This window comes from Oryctolagus cuniculus, chromosome 10 (genome assembly GCF_051225735.1).
Source record: "Oryctolagus cuniculus isolate XC-2025 breed Fujian yellow rabbit chromosome 10, ASM5122573v1, whole genome shotgun sequence".
Taxonomy (NCBI): Eukaryota; Metazoa; Chordata; class Mammalia; order Lagomorpha; family Leporidae; genus Oryctolagus; species Oryctolagus cuniculus.
In genome coordinates, this window is record NC_142876.1 from 105,102,996 (window position 1) to 105,126,749 (window position 23,754).

Below are 23,754 nucleotides of genomic sequence, written 5' to 3' on the forward strand. Positions count from 1 at the left end.
GTGCTCAAGGAGTCAGAGCCGTGAGAGCTGATCTGTGTCAGCTGCTGGCTCAGGGTCTCCCAGACGTCAGCCCTGCTGACCCTTCCTGGGGGAGCCCTGGAGAGGGAGAGGAATCCGGAGGAAGAATCGCATCCTGCTGCTGCTGTTGGGTCAAATTTGTTTTTTCTTTTTCCATTTTTGATTACTTTGTACTTTTTCTATTTTACTTTGTTTCCTGCCACCATTCATATTCATTTAGTGTTTTCCCATTTTAACATTTTATTCCACTAGAACAGTCTCCATTGTTGGTGTGGTGTAGTGGATACAGTTCATGTTTTCTGTTGGTGATGGGAGCAGAGTGAGTTTGTTCATTTTTGTGTTTTGATTTCTGTTCATTTGATTTCTGTTGTTGCATTTTCATTTGTGCACCACTCGTCTCCCTTCCTGGGAGCCCCGGGAGAGGGAGAAGAATCCCGAGGCCAGAATCGCATCCTGGATGGGGACTTCCTGGGGGGGCGGGACTGACTGGGGTCCCCCAAGCCCTCAGTGTCCCCAGTGGCTCCCGCGTCCCTCAGCAGAGCGGGGCAGGAGGTGTCCATGGCGGCTCCTGGGACCAAGGTGAGAAGGCTGTCAGGTGGGACAGGTGCTGTCTGCACGGGGGCGGGAGAAAGGGTTGTTACTGCGAGGTTCTGCCTGCGGGGGACTCTGTTGGGGTCTCCCATGTTTGCAGGGGAGGTACAATGGCAGTGTGGGCCCCTCTGTCCTGTGCACAGGTAACTACTGCCCAGTCCGGGCGCCTCTCCAAGGTTTAAGACCCAAAGAAGCCCAGAAACTCGATCTGCACCAGCAAGAAGACTTCCTGTGGAAGGACCTCTTGGTGGTGAGGGACTCGCCCTCAGGGACAGGAACCAGGGACCAGGCCATTGCATGCCACGGCCCATGTTCCCCGCATGTAAGCTTGTCCCTGGCCAAGCCCTCTGACCTCTCATCTCCAGGAGGGTCCTGGGGCCACCAACGGGTCTACATGGCAGATGCTGCAGCTGAGCTGTGTTTCTGGTGCCCCCAGGTCACCACGATCTTCCACGGGAAGACGGACTCTGAGACTTGTAGCTTCCAGAATCCTTGCCTCTGTGCTCTCTAGCATAGAGTGTCCCTCATCCTCGCTGCCCCAAGGACAGGACCCCGTGGCTTCTCTGGCTGCCCAGGTCACCACGATCGTCCACAGGAAGATGGACTCTGAGATGCCCAGCTTCAGAATCCTCGCCCTTCCAGAACACATTTCGAAGGTCCCTCATCCTCGCTGCCCCAAGGACAGGACCCTGTGGCTGCTCCGTCCCCGGGGAGCAGCTGCTGCCTGGGAAGAACTTCGTTGCCTCTGTTGGTGCCCATGGATTGCCCTGCACTACTGCCTCTGTGCCTAGAATTAACAGATTTATGAGTTAGACAGAAATCCATTAGGTCAATAAATTGTGAATGGAAAAACATGAAGGACTTAGTGTTGGTTTCGGGCACCTGTGCTCACACACGGGGGAGCAGAGTGCTGGGAGCCTGGAGGAGGCAGCTTGGAGCCACACCGGGTCCAGGGCCTGGGCTGAGTCCTGGCTCCACTGCCCGCTGCTGCCCACCTTGGTGTCCCTGCCCCTTGGCCTCTGATTCCATCTCTGTCAAGGGGGTGTGAGCAATAGGAGCCCCTGGTTGCAGGGTGGCTGCCCCGGGAAGCACCCAGAATAGTTCCCACCTCCCCTGGCTGCTGGGTAGTGCTGGGTCCTTAGGTGCCATCGGCAGCCTGGGCGAGGTTCTGGGAGCTGTCAGCCGTCTGTGGGTCATGGGCTGTGGGGCAGCTGGCTCCTTCCTGTGAACCCCACTGGCCTTTTCCTTTGTCCTTGCCTCTTCTTGCCTCTCTGTCCCTCTCCCTCGGGGAGGCCCCGAGCCTGATTTGGGGCTCTCTCTCCAATTCTCTGTCCTCAGGGACACCGCTCTCTTGTGCCATGTGTTTGGCTACCAGGGAACCGTGACTGGACTGGATTCTGAATCCTCTGGGGACCTTGCTGGGCACACATGTGCCAGTGAGGCGGGGCTGGGGTTTCTGTTGGTTCTGGAAGCTCCCAAGTGGGTGGGGGACAAGGATCTCAGTCAGGCATCCTCAGAGCCTCTGTGGATCCCTGCTGTGGACCGTGAGAACCAACAGGGCCCACGTGTCTGGGTGGACAGAGACCCGGGAGCTGCCCCTTGCACTGACGTCCACTGAACTGCTGCATACTAAGGGGGCGTGTAGCCCAGGCCGACGCTGGCCCCTGCCCCCCGGGGTCCTCATGTCCACAGGGCGGCGTTGGGCTCTGTCAGACCTACTCGTGTGTGCAGGATATAGCTCAGCACAGGGCACGCCTGGGCCCGAGGTGTCTGTGACCAGGAGGTGGGGAGCCCAGCACCCTGGGTCTCAGAGCCGTAAAGGGCTTTACGGAGCCCACGAGCTGCCACTTCCACGTGGGTTTCTCTGCTTTGTTGGATGTGGTGCCCATTTCCCAGAAGGCCCCCACCATCGTGTTCACCGCCTTCAGGAAGCGCCGGGACCCCTAGCCGGCCCTGCCAGCGTCAGATCCTGCAGTCTCACGCGATGCCGGCACCTGCAGTGACACAGCCCTGTCCATCGGTGAGGAGGTGCTGGCAGCACCTCCACCACTCTGGCGGGTTGGGGTTGGCCCTCCAACCCTGAGGCAGACCTGTGGATGTGGTGTGGGGGCGTGGCCCAGACCCCCCAGGCCCTGGCCCATGAGGAGGACAAGGCAGACAGACCCGGTGCTGCACAGCCTCCAGGAGCAGAGGAGCAGTGGTTGTGGGTGGGGCACCTCCCGCTGCTCACCACGGAGCCCCCAGGGCAGCTCTGTGCACCCCTGTCTCTGCTCAAAATGCTCACTCCAAAGGCAGAGCTCAGCCCAGGCAGGCAGCAAGGCTGCTTGGCCCCCTCCATGGCCCCACTGTTCTTGAGACCTCAATAGCCAATGGCCAGTAACAGCTCTGCAGTTGGCAAAACAAGCCTGAGTCAGGGATGACTCCCACAGCAGGTGCACCTCCAGGGACACCACCACCTGCCATCAGGGTCCCATCCTGTGACAGCCTGCGGGGACAGACGCTCAGCAGCTGATCTACCACAGGGTCACCGCAAAGCTAGGACTCGCCTGCCCTCGGCAGTGACCTCATCCCAAGAGGCAGAGCCACCTCTGCCCGGTGTGAGAGCCCATCAGGAGGGTGGAGCAGGGGAAGAACAGGGCAACAGCGGTCACAGCCCTGGGCACTGACCAGGCCACCAGGGAGGGATCTGCTGCCACCTCTGCCCCTGGTCCTTTGCATCCACCGAGTTAGAACTTCAGAGTGGGCGTGTGTAAGGGAGGACACCGCATGGTGTCTGTGGTTGGGGGAGATTGGAGCCCTGGGGCTGTCCCTGTCAGGAGGGTGGCAGACGCTCACTGGCCATCAAGGTCAGAGTGGGGCCGTCCAGTGGTAAAGGGACTCGGGCGAGGGACGTGGGGCCCTGGGTCAGGGTTCTGTCCTCACATCTGGCACCAGGTCTCCAGGCCATGTCCAGCCCCGATGTCAGGCCCAAGGGCAGGCGCAGGCCAAATGCAGGGCCCAAGGCTCAGGGAGGCAGGGCACCAGGCCCCAGGTTGCCCTGTGAACTGGCTGCCTGGGTGTGTGCCCCCTGCTGGGGCCCTGGAGAGGTGCTGTTGGGCAGTGCTGAGTGCTGGCCCAGGAGGGAGCAGGCACTGCTGAGCTGACCTTCTGGGCCCCTTCTCTGTGCCTCTCTGTCCCTGCCCTGGGGGAGGCCCTGAGCTGAATTTGGGGCTCCCTCTCCACTTCTTTGTCCTCAGGAGGACCCATGAGCAGCCAGGCCGGGAGCACCTGACACTCCCTGTGTCCTGTCCTCTGCCCCTCCCACAGGGAACCCCCAGTGGTCGCTCATCCCGTCTTCCCTTTCCTGGCCTATGGGCTCCACCCCAGGCTGGGACTCCAGCCTTCCTGGGTGTCCCATATTGATCCCGTATGTACCTGACCCACCCCCCACGCTGGGAAATGGTGGTGGTCATCCTGCCTCCAAGGCTGGGGCCAGAGTGAGTGAGGTTATGGCTGTGAAGCTCCCAGCAGTGGACGAGCCCATAGGGGAGTCCTCAGGGCAGACAGAGGCTCTGCTGGGGGGAGCTTCTGAGATCCGTGGCACCAGGAAATTCAGGGGCCCCCCTGTAGCCTCTGTAGGAAAAGGACTCCCTACCAGGTTGCACACTGGTAGCCTGTGGGATGGCCCAGGTCAGTCACGTTTGCTGGGGCTCCTGCTGTGCAGAGTTTGTGGTGCTAACACGGGGACCTTCTCTGTCTCCCTCTCTCTGTCGTTCTCTCTCTGCCTTCGAATAAATAAATAAATCCCTTTAAAAAAAATTGGAGCAGCTGGGACCTGAACAGACACTCGTACGGGACGCAGACCCGTGAGCTGTGGCTTTACAGCTCTGTCACAGCACCGCTGACTTGAGTGACAGAACATTTGATGTAGCGTCGCGATGCCAGTGACGCTGCACCATGGTTTGAGGCGATCATTCAGGGGGTGAAGAGAAAGGAGTGGATACACTGAGTCTGCAAAAGGCAAAATTATGGAAGATGCTAAGACTAGAAATGAAAAGGTTTCGAAATATCCTCCAGGGTTTAATTTCTCAAAACACTAATATCTCTATCTTCAACCTAAGGAAGAATTTCTCTTTTTTTTAAAGTGGAAAGGCGCCTGTGTAAACCAGCAGAGGGCAGCACCTGCTGCGGTTTCCTGCTCTGACATCAGAAGGCACCATTGTGATGTCATGCCCGCTGCCTGTACAAAGCCTTGACTGGGCCTGGGTTCTGTCATTTGCCCAGGAAGCGCTGTCCCGGGGACCTGGGGCTGGGAACAGCTACCTGTTTGTTTTCTTGTTTTGTTTTTATTCTTCAAGCTGCTGTTGTTTTGGTCCAATTTGTTTTTTCTTTTTCCATTTTGATTATTTTGTTCTTTTTTTCTATTTTATTTATTATGATTTCCTCCAGTATTTGTATTCTTTTTCCCTTTCTTATTGATTTTCCTTAGATACTTCATTTCCATTTGGATTTTTTCTTCACTTTTTTCCTTGGCTTTCCTCTTTTTGTGGTTGTTCTTTATATTTTCTCCCATTATTTGGTTTACCTTTGTTCACTTTGAGTTTTTTTCTCATTTTTATTCCCTTTTTTTAATAAGACTGTGAGTCTGCTTGGATTTTTATTACAGTGAAGTTTTATGAATTTTTTTCTTTATGATTTATTCCTTTTTTGTGTTTTCTCACTTTTAACTGTTTCGATAGGGTCGGTCTCAGTTGTGAGTCTAGTTGAGTTCATTTAGTTCCTGTTTTCTGTTGGTGATGTGAGCTGACGTTGTCCATTTTGTGTTTGAGTTCTGTTCATTTGATTTCTGTTTGTTTCATGTTCGTTTGTGCTCAAGGAGTCAGAGCCGTGAGAGCTGATCTGTGTCAGCTGCTGGCTCGGGGTCTCCCAGACGTCAGCCCTGCTGACCCTTCCTGGGGGAGCCCTGGAGAGGGAGAGGAATCCGGAGGAAGAATCGGATCCTGCGGCTCCTATTTGGTCAAATTTGTTTTTTCTTTTTCCATTTTGATTACTTTGTCCTTTTTCTATTTTATTTTGTTTCCTGCCACCATTCATATTCATTTTGTGTTTTCTCATTTTAACATTTTCTTCAAAAGAACAGTCTCCGTTGTTGGTCTGGTGTAGTACACACAGTTCATGTTTTCTGTTGGTGATGGGAGCAGAGTGAGTTTGTTCATTTTTGTGTTTTGATTTCTGTTCATTTGATTTCTGTTGTTGCATTTTCATTTGTGCACCACTCGTCTCCCTGGGAGCCCCGGGAGAGGGAGAAGAATCCCGAGGCCAGAATCGCATCCTGGATGGGGACTTCCTGGGGTGGGGACCGATTGCCAGTCCCCCAAGCCCTCTGTGTCCCCAGTGGCTCCCGCATCCCTGAGCAGAGCAGGGCAGGAGGTGTCCATGGCGGCTCCTGGGGCCCGAGCTGAGAAGGCTGTCAGGTGGGACTGTGGTGTCCCCGGGGTGTGTGTGGAAGGGTTGTTACTGCGAGATGGAGCCTGGGGGGATTCTCAGTTGTGGTCTCCCATGTTTGCAGGGCAGGGGTGGTGGAAGTGCGTTCTCCTCTCTCCCCTGCACAGGTAACTACTGCCCAGTCCAGGTGGCTCTACAAGGTTTAGGATCCAAAGAAGCCCCAGAAACCTGATCTGTACCAGCAAGAAGACTTCCTGTGGAAGGACCTCTTGGTGGTAAGGGACTCACCCACAGAGGGGCGGGGTCACCCCAGACAGCCAGGGTGTCCATTGGCTTTGCATCTGTGTGCAGGAATGGAGCAGGTGCATAGGGGAGGGGGAAGGACTCACACTGATGCCCATGGCCCTCCTTGGTCAGGGGAGAGTGCAGAGGGGCTGTGGGATCACCCCTGCAGGTTCTGGAGGTTCCAGCAGCATGAGCCATCCCGCGTGGGCACTGGCTGTGTGCAGCTCTGTACCAGGGTCTAAGGAGGGGGGAGGCCGCGGCAGCTCCTGACAGGCCCCAGGCTGCAGCAGCCGGGGGTCCCTCTCCTGAGACGTGGAGCCGAGGTCTCAGCACTGCTCGTCCTTGCCCTCTGCCCCAGCCCTGGGCCAGGCAGTGTGGCCGAGTGCCTAGGAGCATCCTCACCACCATCCCATCCTCAGGACAGACAGACTGCCCCGGGGTCTCCATGGGAGATGCAGCAGCTCCCACCTGGACAAGGGAGCGCAGACGCTGGGCAGGTGGAGGTGGGGCTGCCAGGTGCAGGGAGACCGTGTCCTGGACATTTCTGTCCTTCCTGCAGGCCATGGCTCCTGTGCCGGAGGCCCGTGGCCCATTTCTCAAGGGCGGGGAGTGAGGGGAGCGCATCTGTTCCTCTGAGACTCAGACATCCGGGTCACGTCCCTCCTGAGAGCCCCTGACCTTCCAGTGGGGCCCTTCAGTCCTTGGAGCCTCAACGTGCCCCCCTGGGAGATGGGTGTCTCTGAGGGCCACAGTGGCCTCATGAGTCTTGCACACAAGGCCCTGCAGGTGTGCGACGGGCGGTGAGCACGTGAGAGAGGGGACCCCTCTGTCTGCCTGGCTCGGTGTTCCCTGCCGTGAGCTGTAGACCAGGCCAGCAGCCAGGGCTGTGCTGGGCCCTGGCAGGGGCGCTGGCATCCCTACAGCTCTGTTCTGCCAGCACTGCCTCCCCGTGTCTGTCCTCGGGGGGCTGAGCCCCAGGGTGGGCATCTCCTCTGGCTTTGATGAGACACCTGCCACCTCCTGCTGGTCTGTGGCCTTGTCACTAGTCAAAGTGCCCTGGGGTGTCACAAGGACAGGAACCAGGGACCAGGCCATGGCATGACAGGGCCGTGTTCTCCCCTTGTTAGCTTGTCCCTGCCCCAGCCCTCTGACCTCTCAAATCCAAGAGGGCCCTGGGGCGACCAAAGGGTCTACCCGGCAGATGCTGCAGCAGAGCTATGTCTCTGGTGACCCAGGTCTCCCCATAATCCACGGGAAGACGGACTCCAAGACTTCTAGCTTCAGAATCCTTGCCTCTGAGGTCTGCAGGAGCAGAGTGTCCTTCTTTCTCGCTGCACCAAGGACAGGACCCTCACCTTCTCTCCCTGCCCACAGGTCACCACCATCGTCCTCTGGAAGCTGGACTCCGAGACGCCCAGCTCAGTATCATCGCTCTTCCAGAAGAGGTGTTGAATGTCCCTTGTCCTCGCTGCCCCAAGGACAGGACCCTGTGGATTCTCTGCTGCCCCCAAGTTACCGCGATCGCCCACTGGAAAATGGACCTGAGAATCCCATTTTCAGAATCCTCGCCCTTCCTGAACAGGTGTTGAATGTCCCTCATCCTCGCTGCCCCAAGGACAGGACTCTGTGGCTCCTCTGTCCCCGGGGAGCAGCTGCTGCCTGGGAAGAACCTCGTTGCCTCTGTTGGTGCCCATGGATTGCCCTGCACTACTGCCTCTGTGCCTGCATGTTAACTGTTTAAATAGGAGTTTAAGAGAAATCCATTAGGTCATAAATTTGTGGATGGAGAAACATGAAGGACTTAGTGTTGATTCGGGCACCTGTGCTCACACACCGGGGAGTGGAGCGCTAGGAGCCTGAAGGAGGCAGCTTGGAGCCGCGCCCGGGGCCTGGGCTGAGTCCTGGCTCCAGTGCCCAAGGCTGCCACTGCCTTGGTTTCCCACCCCCGGGGCTCTGTTTCTGGCTCTGTCAAGGGGGTGTGAGTGACAGGAGCACCTGCCTCCAAGGAAGCCCCCGGAACAGCACCAGACTCCCCTGGCTGCTGGTAGGGCTGGGTCCTTAGGCCTTGATGTCTGGCGGGGTTCTGGGAGCTGTCAGCCTCTGTGGGTCCTGGGCTGTGGGGGAGCTGGCTCCTTCCTGTGACCCCCACTGGCCTTTCCTTTGTCCTTGCCCCTTCTCCTTCTCTCTGTCCCCCCCCCTCCTTGTTGGAGGCCCTGAACCTGATTTGAGGCTCTCTCTCCCCTTCTTTGTCCTCTCTTCCTATCCAGTCCAGGTGGCCTCTGTTCCTCCCCTGACCTGGGAGCCCTGGGGGTCAGAGTCCTGGGCGTCAGCATCCAAGAGCAGATACCAGGAGCTGGCTCAGGGCTCAGGTTCAGAGACTACTCTTTCCCGGGACTGAAGGAAGCTCCTTAGGCCAGGTGCATGGAGTGGAGTCCATGTGAGGACAGCATTATCACAGAGAAATGGTCACGAGTCAGGCAGCTCCCAGAACTGGAGCAGGTGCTGAGGACCCCTCTCCATGACAGGTGCGACAGCTTTCCTGGACAACAGGAAGTGAGGTGGGGAGATCAGCACCAGGGCTCCAGTTCAGTCCCCACACCTGCCAGTCGGGCACCTCTTAACTAGTTAATTGCTCACAGCCTAATTAATGAACTGCCTCTGGGTCTTGTGCCGCAGCCCCAGCCCCGTGGCCCTGATGAATCTGTTTGGGTAGGGGGTGTGGGCCCAGTGCTGGTGCCTGGTCCAAGTCCATGATTCCCATGAATTTTCTTTAACACCTGGTAAGGCCTCCCTGATGTCATGTTTTCATCCCTAGGTGAAGCAGAGGTCGGCTAGGTGACGTTTCATGAAGTTAGAAACGTTCGAGCGAAGGGCCTTGTTAGCATCTGAGTTCCAAGACTCTGTTCACCTTGGCTGTTGCCCCGGTCCGGTGTCTCCAGAAACCAGATAGGGGAGGCTGGAGAGCTGGGTGCAGGGTGGAGCCTCTGGGTGTCCTAGGTGCTGGGCCCTCCCTTCTGCTGCCCCCAGACGGGAAGATCGGGCGACTGGATGCGGCTTTAGGAGTGTGTGGATCCTAGATGGGAGTCTGAGCAGGCACGGGCTCCACCTCTGAGTGGGCGGCACCATCATCACTGGGGACCTCGGAGACAGGAGGGCGGCAGAGGAAGGGCGAGCTGGGCTCTCTCTGCGCCTGTGGTCTTAGCTCTCCCAGCTCAGGGTCAGAACCCAGGTCCTGTGGCTTTCTGATCTGGAGCTCGAACCCGTGGACCCTGGGCTCACAGTGCATCCTGAGTCTGAGAAGGACACCAGGGGGTGCGGGGTCCTGCGGGCTGGGTCTGTGCCTGGCCCCCAGCGCCCCTGTTTCACCGCCTTGCAGACAGAGCGCACTGGGACTACACAGTGCCATCACCAGGTGAGCCCCTCCCCTGCATGGCTCTCTGTGCTGTGGTCTGGGTCCCTGCAGAGGGTGGTGGGATGGATTCTGAATCCTCTGGGGACCTTGCTGGGTGCACTGCTGCGGGAGAGGCCGGCATGGGAGTTCTGTGGTGCGGGAAGCTTCCGGTGGTGCCCAGGACTAGGCTGTCTGTCTAGCGTCCTCAGAGCGCCCTGGGGATCCCTACAGTGGGACGTGCAGACCCAGAGGGTGCCTGGGGCGGGGTGGATGGGAACCCCGGAGCCACCCCTTGCACAGGCGTCCACTGAGCAGCTGCACACCAACGGGGCCGTGGCAGCGGGCGGCTCTTCCCAGTCTCGCCCCGGGATTAGAACCACCTGCAGGCTGGAAGCCCAGAGGCCCGGGCATCTCCCCGGGGAGACGCAGGTGTTCCATATCAGGGAGAGTTTGTAGTGGTCACCTGGGTCCCAGGAAATGCTGAGCGCGGCCTTGCCTTGGTGTGGGGGATTTTGGGGGTGTGAGTTTGGGCACAGCTAGGAGTAGGCCTGGGGCTGTGGGGGTCCTCCTGGGGCAGGGCGGCAGGACCTCTGATTTACCCCGCAGAACTTGTTTCTGTCTTCCCAAAGCCCAGTCCCACGACTGCACACTGCACAGAGGGGAAGCCGCAGGGCGCATGCTCCTGACCCAGCGCCCTGGGGAATCTCTTTCCAGACCTCTTACTGCGCATTCGTGTGTCCAATCAGGAGCTGAGGACGACCGTGGTTAAGAACCCAGGTCAGGGCCAGGCCACCCTGCTTGGAGTCCTGGTTCTCCTGTTCGTGCCAGGTTTCCTTGGCCGTGCAGCTTTTGTGAGGCCGGCATCTGTGACGTGGGCACAGGCTGTGAGGAGGCAGCGTGGGTGTGGGTAACCAGCAGAGCACATGTGGCTCAGGTGCAGCCTGGGCGGGCTCACTGCAGTCACTTGATCCTGGAGGCTGCTCCACTCTAGACCTGGGTCCCTCGGCTGTCACAGTGCCCATGGGAACCGCCCCTTCCTGTCTCCACAGGGTGGTGTCTGAGAATGGACACCAGGATTCGGCACGGTGCCTCTGCTTTCACAACTCCCAGGGGTCTCAGAGCAGGCGTGCACACACCCTGCACACGCAGCCCCGAGAGGGTCTCTGGTGGACACAGCTGGGAGTGGGCGGGTTCATGCAGAGGCCGCGTGTACCTGGCTTGTTAGGAAGGCCGTGCCCCGGCCCCCTGTGCGGTGGCACTGGAGGGCTCTCACTGCACAGGCCAGTGGGCAGGATGAGTGCTGTCCCTGCAGATGCTGCGGTGTTGGTGCTGGGGTCGCATCATGGGCCCCTTCTTCCCTGTAACGTGGAGCGTCCGTGTGGCCAGGGTGTGGGTGTCCTGCAGGATGTCGCATCACGTTCTCTGCCTGTGGCTGTGTCGGCAGCTGTGGATTCTGAGGTCCTGTCACGACAGGCGGGTCCTCATGTGTCACCAACACCAATTCTTTGTGATTGCAAACACTTTTTTAAATACATTTTTTAAAGATTTATTTATTAATTTCAAAGTCAGAGTTATACTGTCTTTCTCTCAATCACCCTTATATCCACTGGTTCCCTCACCAATTGAAAGCAATGGCTAGAGCTGTGGTGATCTGAGACAGGGAGCCAGGAGCTTCTTCTGAATCTCCCAGGTGGGTGCAGAACTTGGGCCATCTTCTACTGCTTTCCCAGGCCATAGCAGAGAGCTGGATCCAAAGTGGAGCAGGCGGGACTCAAACCAGCACCCAAATGGGATCTGGCCACAGCAGGTGGTAGCTTTACCCACCACGCCTCAGTGCCAGCCCCAAGCACTTCCTTCTTGCCTGTCTTCTCTTTCATATGTGTTATTGTATGGAGCCTTCCTTTGAGGTATCACTCACGCACTGTGGACGTGACCCTGTGAGGCGTCCCGCACACTGGTTCTAGGTGCACACCTGTCTCTATCGAGCTCACTGTGTGAGAGCTGGGCTCAGGGAGGCTGCAGATGGCGCAGTGACAGAGACACTGGACTCGGATCCCTTTCTTTCTCCCTGGCTTTCCTCTCCCCCACCAGGGCGTCTGCAGACCTAGCCCTGGGAGAGTGGAGGGAGGGGCTGACACAGGCCCAGTGAGCCTGAGTAGGAAGTGCTAGCGTGGCCGGGGCTGCTCCCTCCTGGCTGCGTGGGCGCTGCTGGGGAACCAGAGCCCCAGACCCCACAGGGTGGGGGCACAGGTGAGCCTGGAGATAGGGTGCTGCAGGGTGCCCAAAGTGCACCCCAGGACAGCACTGAACAGACGGGGTCTCTGCTATGCAGGGAACTACTGAAGGCTACAAGGTCACTGCTTAAGATGAGCCCCACCCATTCTATTCCTTAGCTCAGGTCACAGCCTCTGTCCCCATCCGGGCACAGACACCAGGCAGAGTGACCCAGGGTTGTGGGGGAGGGGCCCAGTGTCCCTGATCTTCAGTGGTTCAGGGCTGTCCCTGGGGACATCCATCCGCAGGCCCCTCCTCCTCCTGTGTGTGCAGGGAAAGCGAGTTCTGGCATCTGGACGCCCACGTGACAGTCTGCCTGTGTGCCCTTCCCTGACACCAGGGAGGCAGAGCAATTCCCTCCCTTGGGAGAGGGGGGCTCAGGCTCCAGGTCCAGGGGCTGCCGCCCCTCCCCCACTGGCTCCCTGTGGAGCTGGGCCTCTGCCTCAGGCTCAGCTTGCATTCACAGCCTCAGCCCCCAGCCCCACCCCTGCAGACCTGGGCTGTGGGCATTGGCCCCTCCTTCACAAACAGGGAAACTGAGGCCGAGATGAAGAGCCAGGCCCCTCCCCAGTGAGCGGTTCCTCCCAGGCCCAGGTGGCTGCTGATTCCTGCCCCACCCAGGGAGCAGCTGGGGCAGAGCCTGGGCGTCAGCACCCGGGAGCAGCTGCCAGCCCTGGGCCCAGGGGCTCAGTGTGGAGGAGACAGCTCCACCTGTGACAGAGGAACGTCCTTAGGCCAGTACATGGAGTGGAGTGTATCTGAGAAGAGCATCATGATACAGAAGTGATTCACGCATCAGGAGCAGGTTCTGAGGACTCCGTTCCCGCGATTTTTTTTAGCACCTGAGAAGGCTTCCCATGGTGTCCTTGTTCTTCCTCCTGGAGGTAGAAAGGGGTGGCTAGTGATGTTTAATTGAATTATCAACGTGCAAACACAAAGCTGTGTTTTAGGATCTAGGTTCTGTGACTCCTTGTTGACGCTGGCCACTGTCCTGGGACGGTTGTTCCCGGCATCACCAATGACTGGATCTGGGCAGGCAGGGGGAGCCGGGCCCAGGGTGGAGCCTCAGAGCACCTGCAGGTGCTGAGCCCCCCTCTCCTGCCCCTGGATGGGAAAGACTGAGCACCCAGGGTGTTTGTGAGTTTCTGTGGAGCCCAGATGAGTGTCTCCAGTACAGTAGGGACCCACCCTCGCCGTGGGCAGCACCACCCAGCCCGCCCAGAACTCGGAGAGACCAGGGCCGCAGGGCAGGGGCGAGCTCGGGGCTCTCATGGAGCCTGCGCGTCTCAGTGCTCCCCCCTCAGGGCTCAGAGCCCCCGGTGCTGTGGCTTTTCCACTCTGGTACTCGCACCCGTGACCTGAGACACCCAACTGCAGCCTGAAGCCAAGAACCCCGGCGACACCTTGTGCAGGGTCCTGCGGACTTGATCTGTGCCCGCTCCCAGCTCTCCTGGTTTCCTACTTAGCAGACAGCTGCCTCTGGGACTTGGCAGCCCCCATTACAGGTGAGCCCCTCCCTGTGACAGACCCCTTCCCCTGCACCACCTCTTGCGCCATGTGTTTGGCTACTTGGACACCCTGGCTGGACCAGATTCTGAATCCTCTGGGGAACATTGCTGGGTGGAGAAGTGGGGAGAGACGGGGTTGGGGTTTCTGTGGTTCTGGAAGCTCCCAGGTGGGTGGGGGGCAAGGACCTCAGTCAGGAGTCCTCAGAGCCTCTGTGGATCCCTGCTCTGGACCGTGAGAACCAAGAGGGCCCAGGTGGCTGGGTGGACGGAGACCTGGGAGCTGACCCCTGCACAGGCATCCACTGACCAGCTGCACACTTAGAGGTGTGGTAGCAGGCAGCTCCTTCCACACTCGCCCTGGGATTAGAACCAGCTGCTGGGTGGAAGGAGCAGTCCGAGCATGTCCCTGGGGAGATTCAGGTGTTAAGCATTAGGAATATTTTATATTGAGTCACCTGGGTCCCAGGAAAGGTTGTGTCTGAGTCTTGGGGTCATGTGGGTATTTCATGAGTTGTGAGCATGGGCATTGCTAGGAGCAGGCATGGGCTGAGGGTGTCCTCTTGGGGCAGGGGCAGCAGGACCACTGATTAGGCCCCAGTTAGGTTCTGCCTCATCAAATTCCAGTCCCCTCTGACACCCACACGTGGACGTGGGGAGGTCTCAGGAGAACGGGTGCCTTCTGGGTCTGCAAGGTGCAGGGCCACCCTGAGGGCAGGACCAGGAGTGCGCTCTGGGCTGAGCTGGTGGCCTGGTGCTTGTGCCTCCTGTGCCCAGGGCTGGCAGGAGGGGCCAGGGCCACGGACAGTGGAGAGAGGGAGGTGGACAGGTCTTCTGTGTGTCCTGTGTGCTGTGGCCGTGGGCGTGTGGTCCCGCCCTGGCAGGCTGCAGCTCCTCCAGGGTGGGGGCAGACACAGCACCGCCCTGGCTGACCCCTGCCCCCCACCCCAGGGTCCTCATCTCCAGAGGGGCGGCCTCGGCCTCTGCCAGCACCCGCACGTGTGTGCAGGAAACTGCTCAGCGCAGGGCACGCCTGGGCCCGAGGCATCCATGACCAGGATGTGGGGAGACCAGCACCCTGGGGCTCAGTGCTCTGAGGCCTCTGGGGACTCCCACTAGAGGAACCAGGTGACGTCAGCTCCCAGAATCAGTCTCCTGGACGGCGTGTGGGTGCTGCCTTGGAGACCCGTGTGGAGTGTGCCTCGTCCTCACTGCCCCAGGCACAGGACCTCCTGTGCCGGAGGCCCCTGGCCCATTCCCCATGGGCCCGGACGGAAGGGAGCACATCTGCTCCTCTCTGAGACTCAGACGTCAGGGTCCGTCCCTCCTGAGTGCCCCTGATCTTCGAGTCGGGCCCTTCAGTCCTTGGAGCCTCAACGTGCCCCCCTGGGAGATGGGTGTCTCTGAGGGCCACAGTGGCCCCATGATTCTTGCACACAAGGGCCTGCATGGTGCTGGACGGGCTGTGAGCTCGTGAGAGAGGGGACCCCTCTGTGGCTGCCGGGCTCGGAGGTCCCTGCCATGAACTGTAGACCAGGCCAGCAGCCGGGGCTGTGCAGGGCCCTGGCAGGGGCAATGGCAACACTAAGCTCTGTGCTGCCAGCACTGCCTCCCCGTGTCTGTCTCGGAGTCTGAGCCTCACGGAGGGCATCTCCTCTGGCTTGGATGAGGCACCTGTCACCTCTCTGCTGGTCTGTGGGTTTCGTCAGCATTCAAAGTGCCCTGAGGTGTCACAGGGACAGGAACCAGGGACCAGGCCATGGCATGACAGGGCCGTGTTCTCCCCTTGTCAGCTTCTCCCTGCCCCAGCCCTCTGACCTCTCTAATCCAAGAGGGCCCTGGGGTCACCAAAGGGTCTACACGGCAGATGCTACAGCAGAGCTATGTCTCTGGTGAGCCCGGTCTCCCCATTCCATGGGAAGACAGACTCCAAGTCTTCCAGCTTCAAAATCCTTGCCCCTGTGGTCTCCAGGAGTAGAGTGTCCTTCTTTCTCGCTGCCCCAAGCACAGGACCCCGTGGCTTCTCTGGCTCCCCACAGTCACCACCATCATCCACAGGAAGATGGACTCCGAGACGCCCAGCTCAGAATCCTCGCCCTTCCAGAAGAGGTGTTGAATGTCCCTCGTCCTTGCTGCCCCAAGGACAGCACCCCGTGGCTGCTCCATCTCTGGGGAGCAGCTGCTGCCTGGGAAGAACCTCGTTGCCTCTGTTGGTGCCCATGCATTGCCCTGCACTACTGCCTCTGTGCCTGCAACGAACAGATTTATGAGTTAGACAGAAATCAATTACATCAATAAATAGTGGCTGGAGAAACATGAAGGACTCAGTGTGGGTTCGGGCACCTGTGCTCACACAAGGGGGAGCGGTGTGCTGGGAGCCTGGAGGAGGCAGCTTGGAGTTGTGCCTGGGGCCTGGGCTGAGTCCCTGCTCCTGTGCCCCGGCTGCCACTGCCTTGGTTTCCCACCCCCTGGGGCTCTGTTTCTGGCTCTGTCAAGGGGGTGTGAGTAACAAGAGCACCTGCCTCCAAGAAAGCACCTGGAACAGCACCAGACTCCCCTGGCTGCTGGGTAGAGCTCGGTCATTAGAGGCCTTGAAGTCTCAGTGGGGTCCTGGGAGCTGTCAGCGTCTGTGGGTCCTGGGCTGTGGGGAGCTGGCTCCTTCCTGTGACCCCCACTGGCCTTTCCTTTGTCCTTGCCCCTTCTCCTTGCCTCTCTGTCCCTCCCCATTGGGAGCACCCGAGCTTGATTTGGGGCTCTCTCTCTCCCTTCTTTGTCCTCTGTTCCTATCCAGTCCGGGTGGCCGCTGTTCCTCCCCTGACCTGGGAGCCCTGGGGTCAGAACCCTGGGTGTCAGCATCTAGGAGCAGATGCCAGGACCTGGCTCAGGGCTCAGGTTCAGAGACAACTCTTTCCTGGGACTGAAGGAAGCTCCTTAGGCCAGGTGCATGGAATGGAGTCCATGTGAGGACAGCATTATCACAGAGAAATGGTCACGAGTCAGGCAGCTCCCAGAACTGGAGCAGGTGCTGAGGACCCCACTCCATGACAGGTGGAACATCATTGCTGGACAGCAGGAAGTGAGGTGGGGAGATCAGCACCAGGGCTCCAGTTCAGTCCCACACCTGCCAATCAGGCACCTCTTAACTACTTAATTGCGCACAGCCTAATTAGTGAGCTGGATACAGGGCCTTGTGCCTCAGCCACAGCACAGTGCCTGGATGAAGCCATCTGAGTTGCGACTTGGGCTCAGTGCACGTCCCTTATCCAGTCCGTTGCCTTCCATGAATTTTATTTAACATCTGGTAAGGCTTCCCGTGACGTTGTCTTCTGTCTAGAGGTAGGAAGAGGTGGATGGGTGACGTTTAATTGAATTCTGAAATCAGAATACAAAGCCTTGTTTTAGAAATTTGGTTCTGCGACTCTGGTTGACCCTGGCTGGTGTACTGGGACGGTTGTTCCGGACAACCAATGACTGGATCTGGGGAGGCAGGGGGAGCTGGGCCCAGGGTGGAGCCTCAGAGCGCCTGCAGGTGCTGAGCCCCCCTCTCCTGCCCCCAGATGGGAAAGACTGAGCGACCCGGGGTGTCTGTGAGTTTCTGTGGAGTCCAGATGCGCGTGTCCAGCACCGTGGGGATCCGCCCTCGCCGTGGGCAGCACCACCCAGCCCACCCAGAACTCGGAGAGAACAGGGCCACAGGGCAGCGTGGGGTTGGGGCTCTCATGGAGCCTGCGCGTCTCAGTGCTCCCCCTCAGGGCTCAGAGCCCCCGGTGCTGTGGCTTTTCCACTCCCGAACTCGCACCTGTGACCTGGGACTCCCGGCTGCAGCCCGAGACCGAGAAGAATCCGGCACCTGCTGGGTCCTGGTACTGGGTCCTGGTCCTGGGTCCTGGGGACTCAGTGTGCACCTGCTCCCAGCTCTCCTGGTTTCGTACTTGGCAGACGGCTGCCCCTGGGACTTGGTAGCCGCCATCACAGGTGAGCCCCTTCCTCTGACAGACCCCCTCCCCTGCACCCCTCCTTTGCACCCTCTCTTTGGCTCCCGGGAACCGTGGCATGACGATTCTGAATCCTCTGGGGACATTGCTGGATGCAGAGGTGGGGGAGTGGTGGGGTCTGGGGTTTCTGGGTTCTGGAGGTTTCCATGTGGGGCAGGGGACAAGGACCACTGTCAGGCGTCCTCAGAGCCTCTGCGGATCCGTGCTGTGGACTGTGAAAACCAAGAGGGCTCGCGTGGCTGGGTGGTGGGGCTCTGGGGGCTGCCCCTGACACAGGCGTGCTCTGACCAGCTGCACACTGAAGGGGCTGTGGCAGCCGGTGGCTCCTCCCACACCCCTCCGGGATTAGAACCACCTGCTGGCTGGAAGCCACAGAGTCCTGGGCATCTCCCCTTGAGGATCCAGGTGTTAAATATCAGGAATGTGTTCCACTGACTCGCAGAGGTCCCAGGAAATGTTGAACCTGGGCCCTGGGTAGTGTGCGGGTTATGTGGGGTGTGGTTTTGGGCACAGGGAAGAGCAGACTGGGGCTGTGGGCGTCCTCTTGGGGCAGGGGCAGCAGGACCCCTGATTAGGCCCCAGTTTTGTTTCTCCTTGGTCAAGCCTAGTCCCCTCTTACACCCACGTGGACTGCGGGGATCTCAGGAGAACGGGTGCTGCCGGGGCCTCGAGGTCCATGCGCAGCCCAAGGGAAGGCCTGAGCTCTGGGCTGTGCAGGTGGCCCGGGTGCTGTGACTCCCTGGCCCAGTTCTGGCAGGAGGGGCCAGGGCCACGGGCAGCAGAGAGGGAGTGAGGTTATGGCTGCGAAGCTCCCAGCAGTGGATGATCCCATAGGGAGTCCTCAGGGCTGACAGGGGCTGTGCTGGGGTCTCCCCTGAGATCTGGGACACCAGGTCCTGCAGGAGCCCCCCCTGCAGTGTCTGTAGGAAAAGGACTCCCCACCAGGTTGCACACTGGTAGCCTGTGGGGTGGCCCAGGTCAGTCACATTTGCTGTGGCTCCTGCTGTGCACAGAGTTTGTGGTGTTAACACGGGGACCTTCTCTGTATCCCTCTCTCTCCTCTCCATCTGCCTTCGAATAAATAAAGAAATCCCTTTAAAACAAAAAGTGGAACAGCTGGGACATGAACAGACACTCGTTCGGGATGCAGGCCCCTTGAGCCGTGGCTTTACAGCTCCGTTACAGCACTGCTGACTTGAGTGACAGTACGTTTCATGTAGTTTCGCGATGTCAGTGACGCTGCACCATGGTTTGAGAGCAATGATTCAGGAGGTGAAGAGAAAGGAGTGAATACATTCAGTCTGCAAAAGGCAAAATTATGAAAGATCTCATCCAAGAAATGAAAAGGTTTCGTAATATCCTACAGGGTTTAATTTCTCAAAAAATTAAAATAACACTCTTCAACCTAAGAAAGAATTGCTCATTTCTTTTTTTTTTTTAAAGTGGAAAGGTTCCTGTGCAAACCAGCGTGGGGCAGCACCGGCTGCGGTTTCTGCTCTGACATCAGAAGGCGCCATTGTGACGTCATGCCCGCTGCCTGCACAAAGCCTTGGCTGGGCCTGGGTTCTGTCATTTGCCCAGGGAGCGCTGTCCCGGGGACCTGGGGCTGGGAACAGCTGCCTGTGTTTCCCTTGTTTAGTTTTTTTTCCTCCTGCTGCTGTTGTTTTGGTCAAATTTGTTTTTTCCTTTTTCTGTTTTGATTATTTTTTTTTTATTTTGTTGATGTTATTTTCCCCCAGCATTTATAGTCTTTTTCCCTTTCTTATTGATTTTCCTTGGATATTTCATTTCCATTTGGATTTTTTCTTCACTTTTTTATTGGGTTTCCTCTTGTTTGTGGTTGTTTTTTATGTTTTCTCCCCTTGTTGGGTTTCCATTTTTTCCTTTGAGTTTTTTTCTCTTTTAATTCCCCCTGCCTTTTTTCTTTCAATAAGACTGTGAGGCTGTCTGCTTTGGTTGTTATACAGTTCAGGTTTTTGGTATTTTTTTCTTTGTGCTTTATTATTCATTTATTTGTGATTTCTCACTTTTAACTGTTTCGATAGGGTTAGTCTCAGTTGTTAGTCTAGTTGAGTTCATTTAGTTCCTGTTTTCTGTTGGTGATGTGAGCTGACTTTGTCCATTTTGTGTTCTGATTTCTGTTCATTTGATTTCTGTTTGTTTCATCTTCTTTTGTGCTCAAGGAGTCAGAGCCGTGAGAGCTGATCTATGTCAGCTGCTGGCTCGGGGTCTCCCAGACGTCAGCCCTGCTGACCCTTCCTGGGGGAGCCCTGGAGAGGGAGAGGAATCCGGAGGAAGAATCGCATCCTGCTGCTCCTGTTTGGTCAAATTTGTTTTTTCTTTTTCCATTTTGATTACTTTGTCCTTTTTCTATTTTACTTTGTATCCTGCCACCATTCATGTTCATTTTGTGTTTTCTCATTTTAACATTTTCTTCCATAGAACAGTCTCCATTGTTGGTGTTGTGTAGTGGATACAGTTTATGTTTTCTGTTGGTAACGGGAGCAGAGTGAGTTTGTTCATTTTTGTGTTTTGATTTCTGTTCATTTGATTTCTGTTGTTGCATTTTCATTTGTGCACCACTCGTCTCCCTTCCTGGGAGCCCCGGGAGAGGGCGAAGAATCCCGAGGCCAGAATCACATCCTGGATGGGGACTTCCTGGGGCAGGGACTGATTGCCGGTCCCCCAAGCCCTCTGTGTCCCCAGTGGCTCCGCGTCCCTGAGCAGAGCAGGGCAGGAGGTGTCCATGGCAGCTCCTGGGGCCCGAGCTGAGAAGGCTGTCAGGTGGGACTGTGGTGTCCCCGGAGGGGGTGTGGAAGGGTTGTTACTGGGAGATGGAGCCTGCGGGGATTTTCAGTTGTGGTCTCCCATGTTTGCAGGGGAGGGGTGGTGGCAGTGCGGGCCCCTCTGTCCTGTGCACAGGTAACTACTGCCCAGTCCGGGTGGCTCTACAAGGTTTAGGATCCAAAGAAGCGCCAGAAACCTGATCTGCACCAGCAAGAAGACTTCCTGTGGAAGGACCTCTAGGTGGTGAGGGACTCACCCACAGGGGGGCGGGGTCACCCCAGACAGCCAGGGTGTCCATTGGCTTTGCATCTGTGTGCAGGAATGGAGCAGGTACATAGGGGAGGGGGGAGGGACTCACACTGATGCCCATGGCCCTCCTTGGTCAGGGGAGAGTGCAGAGGGGCTGTGGGCTTCACCCCTGCAGGTTCTGGAGGCTCCAGCAGCATGAGCCATACCGCGTGGGCTGGCTGTGTGCAGCTCTGTACCAGGGTCTAAGGAGGGGAGAGGCCGTGGCAGCTCCTGACAGGCTCCATGGCTGCAGCAGCCGGGGGTCCCTCTCCTGAGACGTGGAGCCGAGGTCTCGGCACTGCTCGACCTTGCCCTCTGCCCCAGCCCTGCGCCAGGCAGTGTGGCCGAGTGCCTAGGAGCATCCTCACCACCATCCCATCCTCAGGACAGACAGCCTGCCCTGGGGTCTCCATGGGAGATGCAGCAGCTCCCACCTGGACAAGGGAGCGCAGACGCTGGGCAGGTGGAGGTGGGGCTGCCAGGTGCAGGGAGAACGTGTCCTGGGCGTTTCTGTCCTTCCTGCAGGCCATGGCTGCTGTGCTGGAGGCCCCTGGCCCATTCCCCATGGGCCCGGACGGAGGGGAGGGCATCTGCTCCTCTCTGAGACTCAGATGTCTGTGTCCCACCCTCCTGAGAGCCCCTGACCTTCGAGTCGGGCCCTTCAGTCCTTGGAGCCTCAACGTGCCCCCCTGGGAGATGGATGTCTCTGAGGGCCACAGTGGCCCCATGAGTCTTGCACACAAGGTCCTTCACGGTGCCCGACGGGGGGTGAGCACGGGAGAAAGGGGACCCCTCTGTGGCTGCCGGGCTCGGAGGTCCCTGCCGTGAGCTGTAGACAAGGCCAGCAGCCAGGGCTGTGCTGGGGCCTGGCAGGGGCGCTGGCAACACTAAGCTCTGTGCTGCCAGCACTGCTTCCCCGATCTGTCCTCGGGGGCCCGAGCCCCAGGGTGCGCATCTCCTCTGGCTTGGACGAGGCACCTGTCACCTCCCTGCTGGTCTGTGGCCTTGTCACCATTCAAAGTTCCCTGGGGTGTCACAGGGACAGGAACTAGGGACCAGGCCATGGCATGACAGGACCGTGTTCTCCACTTGTCAGCTTGTCCCTTCCCCTGCCCTCTGACCTCTCAAATCCAAGAGGGCCCTGGGGTGACCAAAGGGTCTACACGGCAGATGCTGCAGCAGAGCTATGTCTCTGGTGACCCAGGTCTCCTCGAACTTCCACGGGAAGACGGATGCCAAGACATCCAGCTTCAGAATCCTTCTATCTGTGCTCTCCAGTGTTGAATGTCACTCATCCTCGCTGCCCCAAGGACAGGACCATGTAGCTTCTCTGGCTGCCCCCACGTCACCACGAGCGTCCACTGGAAGATGGACTCCGAGACACCCAGCTCAGAATCCTCGCCCTTCCCGAACAGGTGTTGAATGTCCCTCATCCTCGCTGCCCCAAGGACAGGACCCTGTGGCTCCTCTGTCCCCGGGGAGCAGCTGCTGCCTGGGAAGAACCTCGTTGCCTCTGTTGGTGCCCATGGATTTCCCTGCACTACTGTCTCTGTGCCTGCATGTTAACAGATTTTTAAGTTTAAAAGAAATCCATTAGGTCAATAAATAGTGGCTGGAGAAACATGAAGGACTCAGTGTGGGTTCGGGTGTCGCTCCCCCTCTTCGTAGAGGAATGACACTAATCCCTGCCTAGGCTTCATATCCGAGTCACGGCACCAGTATGTCGCTCCCCGTCTTCGTGGGGTAATGACACAGGACCCTGCGCTGTTCTTTTGTCTGCTCGGCCCTCCCCGGGTTTGCTGCTGGTTCTTCCCGGGTTGGCTACCGTCCCTCCACCTCTGTGGAGGGGCGGGCCCCCTGCCACTTTCCCCACTTCCGCAGGGGAGCGACACACCGCCGGCCGGCTCTTTCGGGGGCTGCACAGGTGTTCCTTCAGATAGATGTTTCTCTTAGATGTTCCTGGTGCATGTTCTCTCTCCTCCTTTATAGTCCTCTTCCACCAATCCCAACTCTGCTACCCATACGCTGAGTACGCTGCTCTCCTCCAATCAGGAGCAGGTCCTACAGTTTATTGGTTGAACTGGAGGCAGCTGTGTAGAAGTTGTTACTCCCTTCTCAGCGCCATATTGTGGGAGAGCAGATGCATAGAATAAGTCTTAATTCCAGTAACTTAGTCTAGTCCGAGTTGCTCCCAGTTGCTCCCCACATTCGGGCACCTGTGCTCACACACGGGGAGCGGAGCACTGGAGCCTGGAGGAGGCAGCTTGGAGCCGCGCCCGGGGCCTCGGCTGAGTCCCAGCTCCAGTGCCCGGGGCTGCCACTGCCTTGGTTTCCCACCCCCTGAGGCTCTGTTTCTGGCTCTGTAAGGGGGTGTGAGTGACAGGAGCACCTGCCTCCAAGGAAGCCCCCGGAACAGCATCAGACTCCCCTGGCTGCTGGGTAGGGCTGGGTCCTTAGAGGCCTTGATGTCTGGTGGGGTTCTGGGAGCTGTCAGCCGTCTGTGGGTCCTGGGTTGTGGGGGAGCTGGCTCCTTCCTGTGACCCCACTGGCCTTTCCTTTGTCCTTGTCCCTTCTTTCTGCTTCTCTGTCCCTTCCCTTTGGAGGCCTCAACCCTGATTTGGGGCTCTCTCTCCCCTTCTTTGTCCTCTGTTGCTATGCAGTCCAGGTGGCCGCTGTTCCTCCCCTGACCTGGGAGCCCTGGGGTCAGAGCCCTGGGCGTCAGCATCCGGGAGCAGATGCCAGGACCTGGCTCAGGGCTCAGGTTCAGAGACAACTCTTTCCTGGGACTGAAGGAAGCTCCTTAGGCCAGGTGCATGGAATGGAGTCCATGTGAGGACAGCATTATCACAGAGAAATGGTCACGAGTCAGGCAGCTCCCAGAACTGGAGCAGGTGCTGAGGACTCCACACCAAGACAGGTGCCACAGCTTTGCTGGACAACAGGAAGTGAGGTGGGGAGATCAGCACCAGGGCTCCAGTTCAGTCCCCACACCTGGCAGTCGGGCACCTCTTAACTAGTTAATTGCTCACAGCCTAATTAGTGAGCAGGATACAGGGCCTTGTGCCTCAGCCACAGCACAGTGCCTGGATGAAGCCATCTGAGTTGCGACTTGGGCCCAGTGCATGTCCCTTATCCAGTCTGTGGCTTCCCATGAATTTTATTTAACATCTGGTAAGGCTTCCCGTGACGTTGTCTT

General features: G+C 58.2%; 1 protein-coding gene across 31 annotated transcripts in view; it reads left to right on the plus strand.

Moving 5' to 3' along the window:
* The window catches only part of LOC138843201 (uncharacterized), a 205,904-nt gene that overhangs the window by 156,181 nt on the left and 25,969 nt on the right, over positions 1–23,754 (plus strand). For 22 of the 31 annotated variants that reach the window (XR_016214354.1, XR_016214355.1, XR_016214353.1 and 19 more), the window contains 3 exons: positions 6,201–6,308; positions 21,763–22,997; positions 23,219–23,729. The gene's annotated coding sequence lies outside the window, so the exon portion shown is untranslated. Of the gene's footprint in view, positions 1–752; positions 860–1,045; positions 1,454–6,200; positions 6,309–8,295; positions 9,099–9,694; positions 9,731–13,395; positions 13,489–16,057; positions 16,790–17,045; positions 17,464–20,405; positions 20,514–21,762; positions 22,998–23,218; positions 23,730–23,754 lie in introns of those variants that run through there. The other 9 variants (XR_016214347.1, XR_016214344.1, XR_016214345.1 and 6 more) reach the window with 6 other exon arrangements.